Source organism: Lepeophtheirus salmonis, chromosome 11 (genome assembly GCF_016086655.4).
Source record: "Lepeophtheirus salmonis chromosome 11, UVic_Lsal_1.4, whole genome shotgun sequence".
Taxonomy (NCBI): Eukaryota; Metazoa; Arthropoda; class Copepoda; order Siphonostomatoida; family Caligidae; genus Lepeophtheirus; species Lepeophtheirus salmonis.
This window is the reverse complement of record NC_052141.2, coordinates 20,277,968-20,302,731: the sequence shown is the minus strand read 5'-3', so window position 1 is coordinate 20,302,731 and position 24,764 is coordinate 20,277,968. Positions and strand designations below refer to the sequence as shown.

General features: G+C 32.7%; 1 protein-coding gene across 2 annotated transcripts in view; it reads left to right on the top strand.

Annotated features, from left to right (window-relative positions):
- Window positions 1–24,764, top strand: part of LOC121125775 (discoidin domain-containing receptor tyrosine kinase B) — a 222,425-nt gene that overhangs the window by 133,245 nt on the left and 64,416 nt on the right. The window lies entirely within an intron of this gene.

Here is a 24,764-nt window from a genome sequence, read left to right as displayed (position 1 = left end):
AGTGATAGCTACTTTTGTTATTTACAAAAAAAAAATGGATCAAAAATAACCTCTTATTTTTATTTTAATACTGCTGCTTGTTGGCAAAGAATATCGTTCCAAGATACGCAATGGTTTGAAAAGTCTTGTAAGAACTCTTTCCTATAAAGCCAATAAAAAATCAATTAAATAAAAAGTGTTTTTTTTAGTAAGCCTGGAACTTTTCAGGGCAATGTGGGTTTCATTCATCTCCATATTTGAGACAATTGTAGGATTATTATTTAAATTTGTGGGATGAATTAATAGGGACCAATGATTTTAGATATAGTTAAAAAACTATATTTAATTTTGGGTACATACTTTGACCCTCACATTGCCGTTTCAACCATAAAAACTATCATTTTCTCTAATTTTTTTTTATAGTGACGATCACTTGTGGCTAATTTATATGCAATTGGAGGAATTTCAAAGGGTTAATATAAATAATTTGTTGATAAAAGTTGAGGATAATTTGTCGTACAAGAATATGAATGTAATTCAGTTTTGATTTTGAGAAAAATCATAATAATTTGTGTACTTGTATAATCAGTAAATATATATTCGAATATTCGGTGCTTTGACATAACGTCGAAAAACAAAATATTGATTTGATAAAGGACATTGTGTTACCATCTATTGGAAATGCAGTAAAGAGGAACATACAACATTTCACTCAGTATTACCAAAAATCATGCCAACAGATTTCTTTGTTCGTCAATTTTCTTCATTCCATAAATTTTTGGGTTTTGAAATATTTGAAATAAAGGGTTTTTAATTTCATCATATAATTTTTAATCCTTCATGAAATATAAACAATGCTCGTTCCAGTCCCCTTTTCGGAACCAAATTGTCAGGCTGGCTAGAATGTCTTATTATCAGACGCTACTCTTTCTAGTATATTTGTTATCCAGAAGAGTTTACATCCTGCAATTTTGAAGCGTGGGAATTCTAAAAATGAAGTCAAAAGTAGAATATATTAATGTTTTATAAGCTAAAATTTGATCCAAAAAAAAAATCTGAAATACTCACCCAAATGCTTCATCTAGAAATATATAAAAATACCCAACCCTTTTGAATATGAAATTTTGACAACATGTTCTACATATCTAAGGGTATCATTGTGCCAAAAATCAGGTTTGCTATTTTACTATTGTTCTGACGGTGGGATCTTTAATTTGGTTACCTTTCTGTGCAAATTTAGTCAATTTTTACGTACGTGTTTAATGTTTATACATATTTTTTGATTTAACTAGACTGACATAAAAAACAACTGAGCCCCAGTCAGTCATACTATTGATTATCTTATTTTTCTTTTTTGAGACTTGTAACTCTTCTACATTTATTTTAATGGGTTTATTTTTGAGATATTCAGCGTGAACTCATACAATCATTCAGTCCTTAATTGATGGATTCCTCCCTCGTATTAATTCTCTAGTATTCTGCATCTCCACGTGTCTGTATTATAAGAGGGTTGATATGATTACTGAGCCAGATGTGGTGGATCACACATTAGTGAACCTCTTCTCCAAAGAGTGACTGAGTAGGGATCTTCTTATTTTTAAAACCCTTCAATCCATCTATTTCCTTCTTCATTTTCACCCCTATAATTCCTTTTTTTCTTATTGTGGTTGCTCAAAACTCCGTGTAAAAAGTCTACCTATCAAGACCCTTCGACGCCGACAACAAAAAAATGCGTTCCTACAATACTTTTTCCATTAACTTCTGCTCCAAATATGGCGTGTAAAAGAAAATATAAATATATAAATTCCTTCAGGAAAATAGTGTTGCAGTATTTTTCTTCTCTATGCTAAAATTAGTGTTGCGACTCTGTACGGGACCGAACTTTCTATTTATTTGGTCGTAAAAGTTTTTTTTCAAAATCGATTTTGATTCATATTTCAATCCCGAACTGGATTTGTCACTGTAGATCGAAATCTAATCGGTTTCATACCATGAGACGAATTTTTCGATCTGAAAATATCGTTGTTTGAAAAGTCCCGGTCTTAGCAAAAACAAACCTTTTTTCCCCCTTCAAAATTGGATTTTTTTAAAATTATTACTATTCGCTTGTTGGAGCCGTGCCCCCATAACCATTTTTAAAGACATTAATTAGCTTAAACAGTATTTTTTCTTATCTATAAGCAGTGTAATATTAACACCCAAAATTATTTTTGATCCATTCTTTTGGACATAACAAAATAGCGTTACACTTAGCAGAATAATTCACAAACTAAATAACAAATAGCCATGAAATTTTGACAGCTGTCTTTTGAAAGTTGTTACTGATTGAAAATGAGTCGAAATAATGATAAAATAGCTCCATTCATATGTGAAGCCCAGGATTTTCCTCCCATGTGTTAAATAAAAAATAAATCCTATATAATATCTTTTTTTTATTCGTAATACCTGGAATCAACTTTTGAAAATGAAGGAGAAGAGCTGAAAAGAAATATCCCACTGTTAGGTTTGTTTCAAAAAGCAAGTGTTGAGATAACAATAAAAAGGCATATGCATAAAATATGTACTGGCGATATGTAAAAACGGAAAGAAACGGTCTAATCCTTACGATTATACTAATATTACGTAGGAGAACAGCTCAGCTGTCTTGACATTTTATTATATCAGCTGCAGGCATCCGCAAGAGGAAGAGAATATACACAAATCCCTCTCCGTATATCTTTGCATTACTTCACTAACACAAAACTACAGAGTGCATTTTATTGTCAGCTGAATATGTTTCTCCTTCTTATCCTTATCAGTATTCGTAGCATTGATTGGTTGAATTATAATGCTCTGCTTTTAAAGTGTGAACAGTTCTTAATTATTCCAAAGTTGGAAAGAATTTGCTAGCTACAAACTGATAAAGGGCATTTTTTCTTTTTCTTTTCATAGGAAAGGTTGCGTGAGGCAATAAAAGTTACCACACACCATCCCGAGTTCCAATATGTTAGATGAGACGGTGCTACCTTACTAACACAAAAGTACAAAGTATATTTTGTTCTCCACTGTAGATTTTATGCTTCATCTTTCCTATCAATGTTTTGAACGTCGATTCTTTGAAAAGTTAAAGTCTAAATGAGCCATTTTTTTGCCATTTGAAAAGTTTCAGTTTTAAAGATAACTGAATTCATCAACCACTTATGGATAAAATCAGTCCAGACGTTATTTCTCTTTGGGATTAATATAGACCGAACTTTTCTTAACAGATCATTTAGTATTGTCGACTAAAAATCATACCGGTCTCAGACCAGTCTACGATGTTCAAACCGAAGCGCAACACTAGTGAAAAGGAATACACACACAAAAAAATCCATAAATATCCCGATTGACAAATTTTATTATTATCTGCATTGAATGGAGCAAGAGAAATGAATGTACTACAATAATGAAATCCTTTTTTTTTTTTTGTCTTTTTTCAAGACACTTTCTTTAACTAAATGTCTTACTAAATTATTACCATATAAATTATTTGGTTATTTTGCTATGTGAATATGTCGACAAATTTTTGTTATGTATGGCTGTATTTTATTGGCTTAAGACATCGTGTTCCATTTGTTCAAAGCCAAGATACTTAGCCACAAAGTATATATTCCTTCACGTCAGGGAGACTTGACGTGTGGAAGATAAATTTAATTTATCTTAAAATTGTAAATCCCCTTTGTACTCAAAGTAGAATTGATGATCGGCAAGAGAGTAATTTTCCCTATGTCCGTGCTAGATAAGAAGTGGGATTACATTTACACCATCTGATCTATGAATATTCTTTGAAGTCCACACCTAATGCATATTTCCTTCACTATGAACGACCAGGGCACTAATCTACACACATTGAGTTCAATAGAAAAATTTCTCCTAAGCGCGTTATCCATTCAACTACGTAATTTCATGTTTTTTGTTACCGTTTTTGGATTATATTTTACACAACTTTTAGCATGATTCTCATCCGTTGTGTCTGAAAGTGTCCTCTTCGGAAGGTTTGCTCTCATATATATAGTATACACGATAGCATAAATATATATTTGCTCTTATTTCTTACTTATTTCTTTGTAATTCAATGTTTTAAATGGATTAACTTACAATGAGGGCATTAATTTATTTCTTATTCTGATGAATTCGAACCTTTTTTTTTTAGAGGTGTACTTTAGCTTTAGGAAAAGAGGAAGAAATATCAGAAACAAATATATCTGTCATGAGTTACTCAATTTTCAGAGGATTTCCCAATGATAATTCTGGCTGAAATATTGACATCGACAATGTGTTAATCCGCCCTGGAATCTTGTCTAGTTTTACTCCTAATTTAAGAACAGTTGAAGCATGAAATTACACATCACTGTAATATTCTTTTAATTGCTTAAGGTGATTCCCCATCAGTCTCTAATAGCCGATTCTATATCCTTGCAAGGATATATAAAACAATCTAAACGTTATCTCTCTGCAACAGGCATCCCGTATCTTCAAAATGACTAATAAGTAGTAATGTCCAAATGATGCATGAAAATTGAGCTAAATATTTTATTAAAAATCAATATAAGCAAAGTGTTTTCCAGTAGAGTTAAATAATGGTAACGCAAATAAAATATATTTATACAGAAAAAAGGAATTTTAAATACTTCAAAAGATGGCGGGAAGATGGATAGGAACTTAAGAGGCAGATCTCTCTTGTTTTGTAGTGAAACACTTAGTAAGTGTGTAATTAGGGCTGTTAAATGAAAAGATTACACAAGTATACATTTTCTACCAAAAAGTATCTGGGTCGATAATGCAAAAAAAAATAAAAAATAAACCACAGAATTTGAACATCACTACTGATAACCACGTTCTTTTATACTCAAATCGATATTTATTATTTTATTTTCGATTTATAGCAGAAAAAAATATATATAAGCCAAATTTTTGACAGAGTTATATTTTATTTAGATAATAATCAACAGAGTTTTCTTCAAGCCTACTTGTTTAATATTACTTGTCACCTTTTCATTTAGTCAATGAGTCTCTATGATTTTGAGTAAGGTTTTTTGCAGGAGGATTCATTGTTCAAGGCTATTAAACGTATTCACTTCTTTATTCTTTTTGTTATTGATTCGTAGATTCATCTTAAACTTTAAATGGTATATTAGAGAATAAATTTTTGCCATAATATATAAATGAAGGCGAATTTTAACTGGTCAAAACAACCTATATCAGTATCAGTTGATTAAAAGCCAGTTTTATCAATACATTAAATGCTAATGTTCATGTGTGTGTTTGTCCCAGAGTCATACCAAAACTCATGAAAAGATTTTGCTGAAAATTTTCATATAGGTTTTTAGGCTCAAGAGATGGCTCCGGTAACCACTTTTTTGGCCTTTGAATAGCATTTAAGAAAAACACTATTTTTTTTTACTAACACACGAGTATTTGGTATAAAACAAAAAAATACAGACAGTATAATTTTAAAAATGATTTTGTGCTGTAAGTCAGTATGCAAATTTGCACACTTTTTTTTAAAGGAGATTATAAGATTTTTAGAAGAAAAAAAAAAGAATAAGATAGATGATTTTTGAGCATAAAATGAAAGATGAGTGGACGATAGTTGAACTTGATTTTTTTTTACCACTAAACCTTATAATCTCTGTTAAAAAAAGTGTACAAAGATAAAAACAACATGGAGCGAGAATGATTCTTAATTTTTTCTATTATATAAAGCTGAACACTTTGGAATTAATTTTTATTTCTTAATGTTCGGGTAACGCTGGGAAAGCCTACTTTAGTTATATACATGGTGCGTGGACAAAATCTGCCGCATTTTAAAGACGACATTCCTCCATCAGCTGATGTCTGCTCCGTCTGTTTTTGGTGTTGAAATTTTTCCCGGGTCATAGGCTTCAGTTATTGTTACCACTTGTAGCGATAGCATCCTTTTAAGTGCCCAAGAAAAGTCACTATGTTCAATGAGAGAGATCGTAGGTGCGCTGCTATTCAGATTATGCTTAGTGATCACATGAAATTAAGCAATGCTGACATCTATGGCCTTCTGTCAATACCAGTTAGAACGGTCAGAAGTCTCAGGAAGCAGCTGGAGGAGTCATCGGACCCGATGGGCGTTGTTAACAGGAAGAAGAAGAAGAGCACCAGGATTGTCCAGGACGTCACCTTCATCAATAAGGTCAGGGGCATTATCGACGAGGACCCCCAGCGTTCAATAAGAACCATGGCGAGGGAGTTGGGCGTGGCCGAATGGACCGTGAGGGCTTGTGTGAAGGATGATTTAAGGTGCAAGCCCTACAGGCGTCAGACAGTCCAACTTCTGACTGAAAAGACTCAAGGGTTGCAGCTGCTCAAAAGCTTCAGGTTGCTGAACAACTTGAAGAACCCAAAGTTGCCGAACATGCTCTGGTTCTTCTCTGATGAGAAGAATTTTGTCACCCTTCTCCTCTTGGCCTCCCTCATCACCCCTTGGACTACTTTGTCTGGTCCTACGTGGAAAACATGACCAACCACTCATCCCATAACACCAAGCAGTATCTCATCACCTGCATCAAGAAGAAATTCAGTGAGATAGAAGCAGCGCAGATCCAAAATGCCTGCTCTCGGTTTCGTAGTCGCATTGAGCGGGTTTTGGCCGCAGATGGCGGCTACATTGAATAGATAGCTGCTCTATATCCTAATAAAGATATTTGTTTTTATTTTATCAAGAAATATTATAAAATAAGCTTGTAGTTGTTGTTGTTTTTAAGCGGCAGATTTTGTCCACGCACCCTGTATTTACTTTTTATAAGTCCTCCTCTTTTTCTTCTAATGATAAAAAAAAACCAATTTTTTTATGAAAGAGTTAAATGCTCTGACATCACAAATGAGAAATCGAAATGAAATCCATTGCAAAACATTTTCAAATTTGTCAGGAAATACACATTACATAATTTATAATATGAGGCCTTGATTGTCTTAGGAGATATCACATTTTTTGTTATGTTATTGATATTGTATATAAATAATATCAAAAATGTCTTTTGATATATACATATATAAGATATTATAACTTTATTTTCAAAGAAAGGCATCTCGTTGTTTTTTTTTTGCCTCACATTTTTTGTATAGAAGGCCCAAAAATGTTTTGGATTTCCTTTTAATCCCCTTAAAGGAACGGAAGTAATTAATGTAATAGAAATATTTATTTTTCCTAGTTTTTATAGATTGTTGGAGATGCCTCTAGGGTTAGATATTATTACTATGTATAAATAGGATAGAATCCGGGTCAGAGTGACTATAAATTAATCGAACATCTATTTTTTTTTGTGAGTGTGTGTGTCTTATTGTAAAAGGATATTTTAGGAAATTGTATGTAAGTAATTGAGAGATATAATAAAAGTCTTGACCCAATTAAAGTCTAAAAGAATGGATTCTTCTTTCAGGCTTTCAAAATATTTTTATTTATTTATTAAATGAACTTGGTTTTCACACAAAGTGTGATGTTAAAATTACTTTATCCTTCCACTTCCAATGAGACTCTTTATTCGAAGCTAACAAATATTAGCCTATTTTGAAATAAGTTAAAGCTCCCTTCGTTAAACATCTTTATGCAAAAGTCTGTCATATTTCTTTGTAATAATAATGATCTTAGACACATCTTTAAACAATTTTCCACTTTTCATTGTTTTTATATAAAACTTTAGGTATTTGCATTAGGGATAAAATACTATGATCTTTAGATCAAAATCATTTTAGTCAATTATAAAAATACCTCAGGCGATGACTCTCTATCATTAAGAGGATTTAAATAACTATATTTTATATCATGAATATAAAGTTGTGAACTAAATAAATATGTTTTGCTTATACATCCAAAATATTTATATGAGTATTTTGTCACCTTTTGAACAAAATAACTTTGATTTAATCATGCTTAGGTGATGCTAATATTTAAATTATTTTTTATTATCTGAAGAGTAATATATCAGGCTTGGGTAACTATTTCTGAATAGTTCTGTTAAACTATGAGTTTCTTTTTCTATTATCTAAAATATCCAATGTATGCCTCGATTCATTGTATATTTGAATAGTTGCTAATAGTTCGATGATACGCGGTTGCTTTTAGAGAATGAAATGCACATGTATTAGGTATGTACTTTGACTTTAATTTCCAGGGTCAGATGGATTAATTGTATTACTAAAATGCCTACTAAATCCTATTGGTGCAGCTCCATCTAACCAAAGGGGGTCAAAAAAAGTATTTTTAAATGACTTAAGTTTATAGATCCAACTCCGTAGACTTCCCAACTCCAATCCACTTTGTGTAAACACCTTAAGATGACTAAAAACTATAATTCAAGCTAATTTTGAAATGTCTCAAGATGGACCCGTGAGATGAATGTGTATCCTTAATCATCTATTTTGTAAACTGGGATGTTCTACAAAACGAGAATTATAAAAATGCTTCTCATTTCTTTGATTCTGATTATATTCCGTTCTGTATTTATATTGAGTATACTTTTATATAGTATTTATTCGAATACTTATCGATTTTTAGTTAATTTAATTGATTGTTTCCTTTTGATTTATTGGACTCTTCTTCTTTTATTGTGAGGGTTGAAGGTCTCACCATTATGGTTAAAAGTTATAATATTGTAGCTATTATTATCTTATATTAAAAGTAAAAATTATATGTATTATAGAAGGAAGTATTGAGCGTCTTCACTAGTTTTCTTTAGTTAGCAATATCTCAGCATTAATACATTGCCATAAAAAAGCTTAAAATATGTTTAAAGGTTTAGTGTACACTTTAAGAAAGTTAATATATAGATTTGTGTTTGTTGAAACCTCTTGTTTGTTACAGTGTTCCAAAATGGAAGTAAAAAAAGAGAAAATTCGATACATTATTCAATAACACTACGACCAAGGGGGAAAAAAATCGGCTGATTATGAACCAAATACAGTATCTAATGCAACATGATTTTTATTCATTTCGTTTCACAGATTGTAAAGTCAAAAACATTTTTTCTTTTTGGAAGGTAAATAAAATGGATCCTTTTGGTAACTATTCCTTCTGGTTTACTAAGCGTTGAACCAAAACTTGCTGTGGCATTTAATTCTTCATCTTATCTTCTTCATTATTAATTTCAGGTTTCATTACGTAAACAAATGTTAGAGGCAGAACAAAAAAGACAACACATGTGCGATCTCTTCCGCGTTGCTGTCAGTACCAATAAGGCTGCAAAGATCGTTTGTATCTAGGACATCAATTACAGGGAGCGGGGATCAAATTGTCGCCAAAATATTTTACTACAAAAAACAACACAAAATATACATTTTTTAACTTTTTCATTGAAAATCAAAACTATGACGAGCATATAGGTATAGAGTAGCCATTCATTCGATATATTCACCGTTGGCATCAATAACGGCCTCAATACGGCCTCTGAACCGGCCGCAGGCTCTTCTGACCATCTCATTGTCCATGTTGCCGAATACCTCCTTGTTGGAGTCCATCAGGCTGGCCTTGGTGCTATGGGAATGTCTGTTAGTATGTCTCTCGACATAGCCCTAGACAAAATAGTCGAAAGGATTAAGGTCGGGAGAGTTAGGAGGTCACAAATCCTTGGTTACGACGTCATAAAAGTTCTCGGTTAACCACTGCATGGAGATTTTGGACACATGGCAGGGTGCTGAGTCCTGTTGCCACACCCAGGGCCTGTCATGGATCTGGTAGGGTCATCCTCAACCATCTTCTTTGTCTTTTCGACAAAGTCGGTGTCCCTGACCTTCCTGTCGGCGCCCTCCTCCTTGGGTACCCTCTTTATGGTGGCATCAACATCCCAGGTGTCCTCTAGCTTCTTACAGATAAGCTGAACAGTCCGTAAATTCACTCTTAAGGTTGAAGCAATCGTTGAATTGGAGATTTCACCTCCATTATTAACCAATGTCATGACTACGGCGGACCTCGAAAGCTCCTCGTTCCACTTATAGCTCTTTATCTCCTCATATGATGACGGCATGATGCTAACTGAACTACGTATCGTCAGCTGACAAGAATAGCTTTCCTATTTAGTAACCGGTTTTTTATTTGATAATGTCGTCTTCAAGTTATCAAGGTTTAAATAGGCGACAATCTGATCCCCCCTCCCTGTACTTCATTACAAGGACACAAACACAAGAAGAAGAAAAGCAACTTCCGCAGTAACAATATGGCTGACTACTGGCCTGTATCCGTGTGGCCTCTTCCGGCCTTGACCTCAACCTCCTGAACTTCGGGTCATCTTGGAGAAGGGTTTTCTGCCGCATCTTTGATCCAAACTTTGATTAGTTCCTAGCTGCCATCATGAAAGTATGGTACCCCATTGGCCCGGCTTTTATCTTGCCCCTTGTTCGGCAGCGTATGAAGGCTGATCGTGATAATGAAGGAGGACATATTGAATACAAAATATAGCTAAATATATTATTTAACTAAATAACCAATGGGTTTTGAACTTTCTTTTCTTGATTACATCTAAATCAAATCTCTCATAATTTAGTCATGCTACTGAAAGTTTTTGATCCCCACCTTGTACATTTATTTTATAAGCCATGGTTTTCTTTTGCAATTATCTAAGATACCAAAGGTATTTTTACAATAAACACTAGTTTATTGTAAAAATAAACGTTTATCAATGTAACTTCTGCTATAAATTTATCACATACATAAACATGTTATACTCTGTATATAATATAAATTTATGTATCGTCAATTGATTTATGGTCTCGTGCATACAAGGCGTACATATATATTATTGGCTATTATTAGCGTAGATTTTCATCAAGCCAAAGGTACAAATTTATTGTGATTTACGTCTAAAAGGGAGCTCATAATTTATTGTAGCCAATAAATGGCATGTTTGTGGCGTGAAGGCTTTATTGAAATCTTTGTAAAGCAATCTCTAAAACATGTACGAAACTCAATACAAAAAACCAAAATAAAAAATGGAATGAATGTGAAACTCTTTATATATTTTAAACAACCCATTTGAGGGAAGATAATTGTATTTTAGAATAGAATAGATGTAATTAAAGGAAGTTTATTATTTTTCAATAGATGGCTTTAGTAATGTAGATCTTGTGTTGTAAAAGTGCAATCGGTTGATAGATGGCGTTAGAACGATAAGATGTCTTACTAAAGAAACTTTAGTGGAATTTTGTTATTGTTTGAGTCAGTATTGCTATAGTACGCGTCAAAGATGGACACCAGCAAACAGTGCAAAAATGCAAGCCTAACAGCTGAAAATGAGAATCGTGCTGCTGGTCACGATACTGTAAGAGTCAATCATGCGCAATTTGTGTATTGTCGATTCCGTTCCGGGTAAATTTGATGCCAAAGATGAACGATGCTCAAGTACAAACAAAAAAAAACTTGGTTTTTGGTTAAATTACTACGAGTTGGATTGAGCTAGATGTGTCAAATTTGAACACAACAAGCCTTAATATGTCTGCTGTAGTTGGAATCAATTAAAAGGTATCCCTTTTAATAACAAAAATTGAATGACAGCTCGAACCTCCATTTTCACAAAAGCACTCCCATCAACTCAATCAAACGACTATTACACAGCAATTCCGCATCCAAAATGGCTAAAACTTTGGTGACAAACTCTGAACAGATGCTAGATAGATGTGACTAACTTTTATTTGCGAGTGCTGGCATCTTCACGTATAAGTTAGAAACTTTTTAGAGCACCCTCATATGATATGTAGTTAATTTGTAGATTTCTTGCCTCTAACTTGTATCGTTCTTTTTTTGCCCAATTCATGTTCATGAGCGCCCGTGCCCGTCATCAAGTATATTTCTTTCTATCTATTTAAAGGTGTATAGTTCTCATCTATTTAATCTTGTTGATTCATTTTTGAGTCAATAGATTATATATACTCATAGTTTGTAGAAATGTGTATATATTAAATAAATAAAATTAAAACTTTTTAAAACATGAATGAATATAAATAAATTAAAGTCAAATTTACATTTAGAGTAGAGTAAACACATTGCAGTCATTTAGTATTTAGTTACATATGTAGTATTACAAGGTTTATAAATACTAGTGTTCAGCTTATGTCCAAAAATACTAGAAAGGTCTAACAACGTCTCAAAGAAAAATTCAGGCTGGATTTGCCCCATTTAAAATTTTGACAAGCGATTCCCAACAAAATTTATGACTCTTGGCATTGCTCAGGCGGTTGTTTGGGTATTCTTACAGACATTATAATATGGTGCCTGTATATTATATAAAATGTATTATTATGAATTTAAAAGAAAGAAAGTTGTGTAATTAACTTCAAATAAGAAACGCATGATAACATTTTTATAGATGAGAAGTCCATCGTTTATTCTTGTCGAAAAATGGCCAAGTCAAAATTCGCAAAGAAAATTGGAAAAATCTTTTTTTTACTAATTTTGAAAAAATAGGTCAAAAATAGTCATTTACTGTCATTCTAAAGAGGAAAAGAAACCTAAAATGAATTGTTTTTGTACTTGGAAAACCAAAAAAGTTAAGAAGAATATTGTTGTCGAAAAAATAACACAGGATAACGGGTTCATTTTTGGATATATTGCAAAAATTATGCAATCAAATATTTTGGAAATTAAAGATACTATAACATTCTTATATAAGCGTTTATAATTGTATCTCCAAAATGATCCTTTTTAAGGAATTTCTTCCTAAAGATTGTAAATTGGCGTTTGATAAAAGAAAGAGAGAAAAAAATATATATATTATCCAGAAAAGGACAAATATATCAGTTAACATTCATTTTATGAGTTGAGTGGTTTTGCCCAAATACCTATAGACTATTATAATATTAAATAAGAATACTCCAGAATTGAATTTTGTATAATTTATTTTATGGAAATGCAAACATAATTTGTTCCAGGATGGGATTTGACAAACCAATCCAAGATATATTATATTCCTGCTATACTTAATAGTAATTAGAATACAAACTATTTTCTTAATTGATAAACGAAAAAAAAAAAAAGGTTTATATACACGACAAGAAAGTCTGCAGTATATTGATTAATATTTTATACGATTTAATTGAACACGCTGGTGGTGCGTTTGCTATTTCTTGTTCAAGACTTCAAGATAGACAGAAAAACTTTACTTTAACAATATAAAAGATTACAATCACACAAATCATCAATGTTACTTTGCGTCGTTTATGAGCACGTAGGTATTTGGATGTTTGGAAATAAAGGATTTTTTGAGCTTAGAAATCAAAATCCATTATATTTGTAGCATAATTTTTTGAAATTGATAGTCTTATGTACAAATTTTTATTTCTTAAGCTGTAATCATTATTCATTAACTCCTTAGGAGTGAACTTTATTTTCTACTACATTCAATTATATTCAAACCCTGATTGAACATTGGTATCTGCTCATAAAAGACGGAGAGTAACCTTGAAGATTTCTGAAGGAGTTGGGCTCAGAGTAGAATGAAGGATCGACCTGGAGGATGTCTTGCTAAAGTCCTTGCTTATTTACTACTTCACAGTTGATGGTAACTGATCTAATTAATCTTCCTAGCAGCTAAGCTTCAAACAGTAATGTTTAACATGTTGATGTTTTGTTTCTTTTTTTTATCATGCCTGAAATACTTCTAATTAGTAGGACTGGCGAGGACAGTCCTATGCAGGGCTTTGCCATTACCCCTATCAAATTCAAATTTTCCCTTTGTTAGATGATTGATGTCCTAAGGCTCTACATAGCTCGTGATCTCTTGGTTTTACTTCGGGCTCTTTAAATAACATTGATTTTACTATAACTGCACATGATTACTCTTAATAAGCTTGTGTTCCCTATCAGTTCGGGTCCACATATTCTCCTGCTCTCTATTTTTCATTTTCTAGATTCTGGCTCCCAGTTTTTTTGTTAAAGGATGCTTCCCTCAACTTTGTTTGTGCATATACTACAATTTTGTGATACTTTAAAAATAATTAACACTTTTTGTAGAGAAAGATGCTCAGAAAAGATGAAAAGGAACCTTGAGGAATTGTTGCAGAGATATAATAGCGTAAGTGCTTGTAGGAGTCAGAGTATCACTATGGATCCACATCGGTATCATTCTTGCGAATGATATATTTTATTTTTTGCTCACCCTCCTCCTCTTCACAGCGGATAGTATCTGATCCTTCCAAAACATTCTTCAAATTGTCAGGTTATCCATGTTAGTTTTTGGTTGTTGTTCTTTTTTAACTTGCACATTAAATACAGGATTTACATCACTAGTTATTACATTCAAGTCCACGATGTATGTATAACATGACATTGATTGACCCCTCTTGATTATGAAGGCTCTGTCCATGGCGTACTAGACTGTCATGATGACAGTTTGCAGCGATTTCAATTTAGATGAGAGGGGAGGTAGATGAAAACGCCCTACGTCCCAATAGGTAGTTGATGTCAGGGCTACAGGAGGGCCTTATTGAGGGGGTGGGGAATAAGCCATATTATTGTTGCATAACTTTTAGTTATTCTTGACTGTATGAGGCCGTAATGTACTTTTTGATGTTATTGGTAGTCTGGATGAAAATGCCTGCGGCCTTTTTCCTTTATTTGGTTTGACTGAGTTGCACTGATTAAGTATAAGTAAATATTTTAGCATTATAATCACTCCATCTGACCTAGGAATCTTCTTTGAAGTCTATGTAAATAATGTATTTTCCTTGTCAAGGTATGACCAGAGCGTACACCTGCACACATTGTGTTCAAAAGAATAATTTCTTGTGAGTGCGTTGTCCATGCAGCAACGTTGTTCCAAAATATATTTATTTAATTTCTTTATTCCCCTTTTCCCTTGTCACAGCTGATTGCAGCTGATCTAATGAAATGTCATGACAGCTAAGCTGCTCTCCTCCAAAACCGTCTTCAAATTTTTTGGGACTATCATGTTGATGTTTGGTTTTTTTTTTAACATGTCCGAAATACAAACACACACGATTTTTGTGACTAATTGGAATAATTCCCCGTGTTGCACAATGTTCTCTGCCCCCCTTAACATTCATGCTTTGAAAGAATAATAAGGTTTTGAGAACAAAGCAGACGACGAAAGTGGAATATTAATATACATATATAAATATATATTTTAAGCAAAAATACAACAACCTTTTTCATGCATTTAACAAAATATAATATGTTATAAAAAATACATTAAAGTCAAAGAAATAAGAAAATTATGTATGTTATAAGTAGTAACTTCATACTCTGTAGAATTAAAATAAAAAGTCATTAAGGAAACCTGTTTCGCTCTTTCTGTATTTATTCTTCTACATTAAACCCTGAATTTAATGCTTTTTTTTAAAGAATAATACTGAAAGGCAAATTAAAATAAGTAATAAAGATATTTTAGTTCATTCATTTTAAAGGAAATTAAAGGAAACACAGTTATTTTTTATACAATAATCCAAACCTATTCATATATGTTCTAAAGAACAAGGCTTGATAAAAATAAACCCTTATTTTTTAACCTCGAGTTCAATAGGATATAAGGAAAGTAACCCCAAAAATAATATACTCTAAAAGATGCTTTGACAGTCTGTTCCTTAGGAGTGCTACATAAAGTATTTTATAGGGACCTCTATGTGACTAATTAAGGATATTTTGTTCTTTCATTGATAGATGGGTACATAGTGAAGTGAATCACTTCAACCGACCACCTCAGGCTTCAACCACTGCCTCTAAGCTGGTCATGAACCTGGCAATGACCTTGATGAGGAACTATTTGTCACTGTTGACCACTTCCTGGATAACGGAAGCCCACTAGGAATCAATTGTGTTATGTACAAAGTTTCAAGTTGACCCACATATAGTAAGTAGTCCAAGGGGTTCAGATCCAGGTAGCTGGGAAGCCACATTTCCTTAGCCCAAAATATAAAGGTCTTAAAAAAGGTGTATTTTCCCGCAATTATCCGGTTCCATTTACTTGATTTGGACAAACTGTACCAATTTAAAATTCTAGCATACCACTGGACAAATGAACGTCAATACTCTATCATAAATAACTATGGAGCTATTCATGATACGGAGAGACACGATAATAGCTACAAGGCATTTGTCTTGAGAGAAAATCTCAAAGATTTTGTAATTCTATTTATACAGTTTTAATCTGATGAACACACTTTCATAAACATAGATCCAAGGGTTGCCAAGATATTAAGATCTACACATGCTTCGGATTTTGTTTATTTTTTTTCATACCCATACTCGAAAAATACTTTAGGATAAAATTTTTTACTAATTTTGTTCTCCATTCTTGCCTTACCTAAACTCCTTGATTATAGCATATGGGGGTTCATTTGGGATAGGACTTGTGCTAAGCCTGTACCAAACTTAACCGTCGGTTAAGAGGAGCTCAGCTATCTTGACGTTTTATGAGATTAGACGCAATCAGTCTTGATAAGTATGAATATATATAATAACTCAACTCTGTATATAACAAGGGAATATAGCCTGTAATGATTCCAATGTCGATTCTCAATTCTACTCTGAGACCAACAAGGACTTATACTAATAACTCCTCAACAAAACCTCATTCCTACTCTCCGTCCTTCAAGTACACAATCACTATTCTCACTTTATAATTACCTGATCTATTGTCAAGACTTAAATAATAATGACAACAGTTTTGGAAAGTTAATAAAGCGCTCGAAAAAGCCGCCATCACTTTTTAAAACATACTTTATACACCTCTGTATACTTGGATCTTTTAATAATAAAATAATAATGATAGAACCTTTTGAAAATTGAAAAACCCTAAATAAAGATGTTCCCCCTTTCATGGAAATATTTTCTACACTTCAAGGCATACGTCTTTATAGGCTATAACAAAACCTATTTATAAACCAATATACATATATATATATATAACTTTTATTTCTTTTCCGTTTGTCTTTTCCCGATTTATTGTTGACTTTATTATTAACATTTAGAGGAAGCAGGGAGGAAGAAAGAGAAGAAAGGTTTGAGATTCCAATACTAAATACTCTGTTTTTAGGTGGAATATATCTATACTTTGTACACATATACATATTTATAAGTACAGCTTGGAGTATTGTTTTATTTAATGTATTGAACATACGTTTCTCTACATATATACAGCTAAATCTATTCACTCTATAAGCCTGTATTTATATTAAGTGTGTGTTAGGATGGAAAAATAAATATTTTATACACTAGGGTGGCTCTTATTTGTGTTTATAAATACAAAATCAATGTTTTTATTATCATTATCTGACTGGTTGGTTATAATTTTAAAAATTCATTCCCTGCCCCAATTTTAATACTATTTAGGGGGGACATTCAAAAGTCCTGGTCTCACTTTCCTCTAAAGTTTTTGACTTAAGATGTGTGCATGTTTTAATTTTACAACACGAATAAAATTAACCAAAGTGCACGAATAATAGATTGTTTTATATACAGAGTAGGGTCTAAAACTTGCATTAGCATTTAATAATAATTTTTGCCCTGTTACTTTATATTACAGTGTTTGAATAGGTAACCAAACGACAGTTAAAATAAAAATTAACGAGTTTTGCTTTATCCTATGTCTCTAAGTGACACAATAATGTTGGAGTAATAACAAAAATGGCATCACGTCTGCAATTTTGACCGCCTTGGTGTCAGTGGCAAGGAAACCTGACATGACCTAGGTCAATCGATAATGTACTTTGGAGAAATTGTTCTCTTGTACTCAATTGGCGTAGATTCGTGCTCCGGTCGTTCTTAGAAAAAGAAATATATTTTATGTATATGGACTTGCTAGGTCAGTTGAAGTAAATGTAATAATGAAAGGTTTACTTAAAACTTAATAAGTCCAACTCCTAATAACCAATTAAAAGAACATTAATAAAAACCTGCAGAGACTATATACAACATCAAGAAGTCTATTAAAGACCCATACAGTCAAGAAGGAGACAGGCTTTTGGAAGAAGAATGTAGCTGACTACCTGCCTGCTGCTATGTGGCCCACCTCCAGCCCTGAACTCACATCCCTGGGATGTGCAGTTTGGGGTGTACGGATCTACCTCATCTAAATTTGGATGCTCTGCAAACTGTTATCATGACAGAACCTTTATTGCCAAGAATTCCCCGGAATGATAGTATATTTCACCATACCACATATATGTTTCGAGTAGTATTTTCTTGATTCCATAAATATCAAGTTTTTCTAACCAATTTAGCCATGCTACTTCAAGGTTTTGGTCCTTACTCGATAGATGTAAAAAAACAAGACCTTTTGACGAGAGCAATACTTTAAATTGTGTTAACCTAAAGAGTGTTTTTTTATTTTACAAAGTTGTCATCCTTATTCTTATATTCTTGCAGAGAAAACATTTAAATATATAGTGCATAGAGTCATAGACAATGGATATAAATACTGGACTAAAAGAGAAAGTCCATTTTGGACTCGATGTGAAATTGAGGATCGACGTTTATGTAATTTCTGTTTATGACCTTCCTATAGAAAGAGTTGAATTATTGAGTATTTCCCTTCTCTTATGAGTATGAGAAGCCAATAATGGTTAGTTTTGTACATAAAGTACTTTGCAATACAGTAATAATAAAATGAAAAAATGATCATGTTAAAAGGGATTAAATATTTAAATTACAAAAACTATTGGTAGTGGCTGTAAATGTAAGTTGTTGGAGTGAATTACTTTATAATATTAGATGAAAATGGAGATATTCACTTTAATTTGCCGAATATTTTAATATTCCGTTGACCTTGCGCAAAAAAAGATGTTCTCTGCACAAAAGATTGAACTGAGATATTTAACTTTCAATATTTTGATAATGTTATCCTTACCAAATTTTGCTACCATCATTAGCATAATCTAATCACAAACAGTTTTTTAATTATTAATCCCAGTTATAAATACGAAATTTATTAATTGCAGTGGTTAGATAGTACATTTTTGCATTGAAAAATTAATTTATATTCAGGGCTAAACTGTGTTATTTGGTTTCGATTGTATAATACAGATTACATTTCAAGGATATGTAACTATCTATTCTACAATAAGAGATGATACAGTTTACTTAAAAAATTGTCGCATTCCAGTGCGTTAAATATTGATCTAATCATATTTTGTTACAAGCTAATAATATGCATTGCACATCACTACAGATCATGTTTAATGCAAAATAGGCACAATTTCTTGCAAGGAATGCAACACTGATTGTTATAGTCACATTGCATGATTTTGCACTGAATAATTTCTTAGCACATGTTCAAAAGATTGAATATAGAAAATAGAAAAACTATTAAACTACTCAGAGTATTATTTATATTGGCTCAAAATCTATTTACGCTCACAGACAAATTTGGTATCGCATATTTTTCTTTGTGTTATTTAAAATAAATTGAAGGGATCCAATAATTATTTTTTGCTATCTTTTGAAATTAGAGAATAACAATTAGAATTTGAATTAAAACCAATTAATAAAAGGCAACAAAATATTAAGGCGAAATAAATAAAAGGTAAATATTGATTTTTGAGGACCACCCTAATGTATATAATGTTATATTGTATTGTATAAATACATATACTAGTGAAGAAAAAGAAAGCAGTAGGTTTTGCTGTTGGGGTTGTCAAGTCATTATAATAAAAATCTTATATTATTATAAATACAAATATTGAAGCTTTGGTGTGTATATTTCATATATAACTTTTGCTTCTTTCAATATATGTATATATAAACAATTAATGTTGGATTACATTGTGGTATTCTTCATCGACGAATCATTCTCCATTTTTCTCTAAAAATTATGCTTATAAACCTTTCTGAATGTGTCTCAAATTTCCCTTAAAATAGCTAAAATTGATCGTCACCATAAAAGATAGTTGAATAGTTGATGTATATTATATTACATTCCTATTTTTCTACAACAGATCATTGTTCTATTCTACCATCAAACTATTTTTAATAACCCTTTCAATGTGGGTTTACTTCAGAGCTGTACAGTATCCTTATTCCTGGCAAGCCCCTTTTTGACCACGTATACCATGTATCTGAACACTTGGAGATGTGTAGAAGTCATTTGCATCAATGGAGATGCTCTATTTTCATACAAGGCATGACCATCGGTCTTTTCTTTAACACCTAGTTTGCTTCCTCTCGACGTCAATTGACAATTTTGCGTCAGACAGTTTCTTCTGAATTTACACTGCTGGCAAGCCTCTGCTTGACCAAACATACTGTATTCCTTGACAGCATAAGTTGTTCATAAGTCCTTTGCATCGATGGAAATACTCCATTTACATTCAAAGGGTGAGCAAAGGCCTTTCGTTAAACACCAAGGACTTGTCCTAGACACTGTAGATTTCGAGATGATCATGTATCTTGGCTGTGCTGCCAATGAGTTTCATGGATTGGCTTGGATGGCTCTCATGTCATCTTTTTCCTTTTCTTGAATGCTGTTTTTGCATCTGGGACCTTTCTCTTCATTCTTGCGGCTAGTAAGCTATCTCTTAAAGAGATAGACTGTGTCCTTCGAAGCCTAAAGCTGGTCATAAATCTCCGTGGGATGTGCTTCCGTCCATTTAATTGTAGGTATTTTGATCCGAACGTCTCCTTCTGAGTTCATCTTTTTTGTGAGATTGATATGCGATATTGAAACAAAACATTACATTATGAGTTTTTGACACAACTCCAAGCAATGTAACGAATTCACACAATCTATCTCGAGCTATAAAAGTTAATAGAAGTATTATAATTTCAATGGATCATCATTTACATCAAAAATATTAAGTACGGCGACTCACTGATCCTCTAACTTCCTATTTAATAATGTCCGCAGTCTTTTTTAAAGTGAAAATAATGAATAAATAAATGAATTTGAGTTGTTTCACAAACTTTTCTTCTGCTCAAAGAACAACAAACAAAGTCCCTCCATGCATGACTCATCTATTTAAATTTAAAAAAATATTTCAGGATAAGAAGTTGAAACTCTATGGATATAAAGAAACCAACAACATAAGTCTGAGTGAAACAACATTTAAACATGTTTATTCATATGAATTTATTATAATAAAGTTTTGGTAAACAATCCGCTATGTCAAAATAATATTAATATTACTTTGTAAACATGCAGAAGAGTAACTTTATACTTAAGTACATACAAACTCCGTTGTTGTTACGGGGATCCTCTGTCAAATTTATGCATGTATTGTTATATTAAATATAATTAAATCCCAAATGGAAAAAAATTTCGTGAAAAAAAGTACCAAATTCTTGTACAAATAAATCAATATTTGAATATTTAATGTGTGATCAAAAAATTCTATACATATATGTCTGATAGAGATTGGGTATTGGTTGATTGCCATGAGAAGAAGGGAAGAAGTTAGTGATGTCAATAGTCTTTTAATCAAGATATGGCAAACAAAAATAACTAAAAAAAAAAAAAAAAAAAAAAGGTTGGTGATTGCAACTTTCATCTGTGGGGCTCATGATTCTACTAATTTAATTAGCTGTATGTTATTCTATTGATAAATAAATACTTAAAGGCGACAAGATACACGATGGTGTTACAAAAAGTGCACTAATCAACTGATTTCCCTTAGATGATGTTAAAATGATTAATTATACACCTTTATACCCAGGGGAGATCGCTATTGACGCCGGTGTTTAACACTTTACAATAACTTAACTTTCCCCTGTAAAAAATAGTGATGGACACTACCTTAGCAAGAAGTCTGATTTCCGGATTTGTAGACCTTATGGACAGTCCAGGGTTAATTTTGATGGTACCCTGGATTTAAATGACAATATAGTTGCCATGAGCCTCATTACGACGTTTTCCCTTTGCCCTCATCACACTAAACTCTTAATAAACAACACAGTCCTCGAAGTACTCGTTCCTAGTTCTTAACGGTGTAGGGGAGATGTTGTATAACTTTAAGACTTCCGAACTGGTCTTTCCTGTACGGAAACCACTTCATATGGCTCCTTTCTAAGCCTTCTGTACGTGCCCATTCATAGTTACAGCTTTAAAAAACCCCGTCCTCCGAATGACCATTGTATGTAAATCAGCTTATACTAAAGTTGGGATGGTATAGTAAGTTTCAAGGGTAGATAAAGCGTCCTTTTTACCGGCGTCAATAACATTTGCATTCTGTACTTTGAATAACTCAAAATTTTAATAACTGATTTGAAGAAAAATATTGTTGGAGAATCACAGAGGCTGCATCTTATTCAATACTCCCTCCATTTAGAAGCAATGACAGACTTTATACAGTGCCTGAAAATTCGAGTATTTTGTCCTCAGTGTAGTTGGGCCAGACCTTGGAGATGTTGGACTTCAGGTCTTCTAGATTTCTGTGTGGGGTTGCATTTCTGATGTCCTGGATGGTGCCCCCATAAAAGTAATCAAGGGGGTTCAGGTTGGAGGATGAAGTAGGACACATGTACCTGTAATTGCATAAATACACAGACTATTTGTGGCAAATAATTAAATGTGTAATAAAATTCGTATGATGTATTTTTTTCGAGAATTATATAATAGAGAATTTATTCTCATATAAAATTTAATATAATTAATGTATGTAACCACCATCAGCTGCTATGACACCCTCCAAGCGCCCGCGGAAGGCATTGCACACATTCATGATATAATGGTCTTCCATGGTTGCCCATTGCTTATTGACACTGGCCTTCAATGAGTCCCAATTCGGGTGGTGGGTAGCACAGGACTTCTTCTCAATTTGCCACCACACACTGTAGTCAAGGGGATTCAAATCAGGTGATTGACAGACCTACCGGCGAGGAGGAGAGCTTCTGGCTTGAACCAGTAGTCCTGGATAACGATTATCTCCTTGACAGACCTATCGGCGTCATTTATCGTAAACGACTTTTTTTGATGCGAGTAAGAAAAACAAAGCCAAAAGATTTACACGAAATCCTCCTGAAGGTTTTGTTGTCGCACCTTCTACAGTAATATCTTAACAGCTCGTAAGTCAAAGCAATTTATCCCCCCAAAAATAAGACTATACATATTTTTTTTTTTTTTGCAAAAAATCTCAACCGCTTGTTATTATTATTGTGAGCATATTGAGATCAATTGAAGTACAACAGACCTGATTATTATTTTTATTTATTTGCCTATGTTTTTTGTTATTATAAATTTAATAACAGGATATCTTTATCCTAAACAGAATGTCTGAAAATATAAATATATTCAATTAGTTTCATATTTCAATTGGGAAAGAGAAACTTTTTATATGATTAGTATAATTTATTTATACATTTATTATTCTTTGAACCCTTTCATAAGGATGCATTTCTACTCTTATATTTATTTTTTGAAATGATATTTGGTTTCTCTTAATTCACAGTTTCAGGTTACAAAAGAAAAAAAAGGATGGAGGTGAGGATCTCTTATACCATGAACCAAAATTGTTTTAGGGTAGATGTTTGAGGTTTTTGGTAGGATACATACAAAGTTTTTTAATGTACACCCGCATATTTTATTCCATAATTGAATGATTACTTCTTAAAACATGTTTATATTTCTATAATGGACGCATTATATCATAATCACGCAACTTTGTATTTCTAAATTGTTTTGAGCGTTTTCACTGACGTCATACATTGTATTATATTTGAGGGAGGTGCCATTTTGGGGGTCTTAAAGTTAATATTGTTAGAGCATAAAATGTACAAACTTCAAATAAATCAATATGAAACTTCATCAAATGGCTTTAAAAATATAAAAAAAAACTTATTGGCTGCATTAAATACTACTTGAAGCACATTGGGAACAATTTTCTGCAGCTTCTCTGCTTCAAGGTCCGCACCTAGTTTCTATAAATGAAGGCTCATATTTGTGTATCTCAACGACTCTAGAATCTGCTCTCTAAAGGATTTTGCAATTCTCAACACTATGAAACTTAGGATAATTCAGCGCCAGTTCATGGTGAATGAGTAAAATAACTATCCTTAGTTGTGATTCAAATGTATAGTGATCCGCCAAGTCCTAGGGAAGGATTTAAATAGCCAGGGAAGGCAATGTTTGTTTCGTTTTGATAGGTATTCTCAAAGGCGCTGCCAAAATATCTTGCGGTTACAGGTAGGATATAGTCAAGTTGTAATGAGAGGCCTGGAATTAATGAAGCATTTGAAGAAAAAAAACTTGTCCCATATTCGACAGATTTCGTACAATGACAAAAAAAAAATCCTATTTTTTTATTTTTAAAATGTCCTTTCTATAATAAAAGGTCACTTTTTTTTTTTTTTTTTTTTTTATAATTCATCATTTTTGTTCCATATTTCCGATGATATCCTTGATCCCATTAGGTCTAGAGACTGGGGCAGCAAACCGTGGAAAGTTAATTATGCAATATTTATTTTCTAATTAATAAAGAAAGGTTTTGTTATCATTTTCCGACATTCTGGTTTAGCCATCTTCGTTGCATAATTAAACTTTCATAACAATTTCGTGATTTCGTCATCCTGAGTGAGCAAAAGGTGTTGAGGTGGCTAGGATTATGGATATTTTGTAGTGTTCCAAGACCCTGTTTTCGAGGTGGTGAAGGTGAAAAATAATGGAAAAGACATTTCCAGGAAAGGAGGATGTGAAGCACACAATTTAAAAAGGGATCAGGATTTTCTGTAGAGCTTGGAGACGAAAATCAAGGAGGACTCAACCAAATCGATTAATCTTATCGGTAATGACGTCTCCGTGGCTGCTAGGACCCTCAGGAGGGGCGACTTGTAATTATTATCATACACTAGGACCCACGTTACCTTC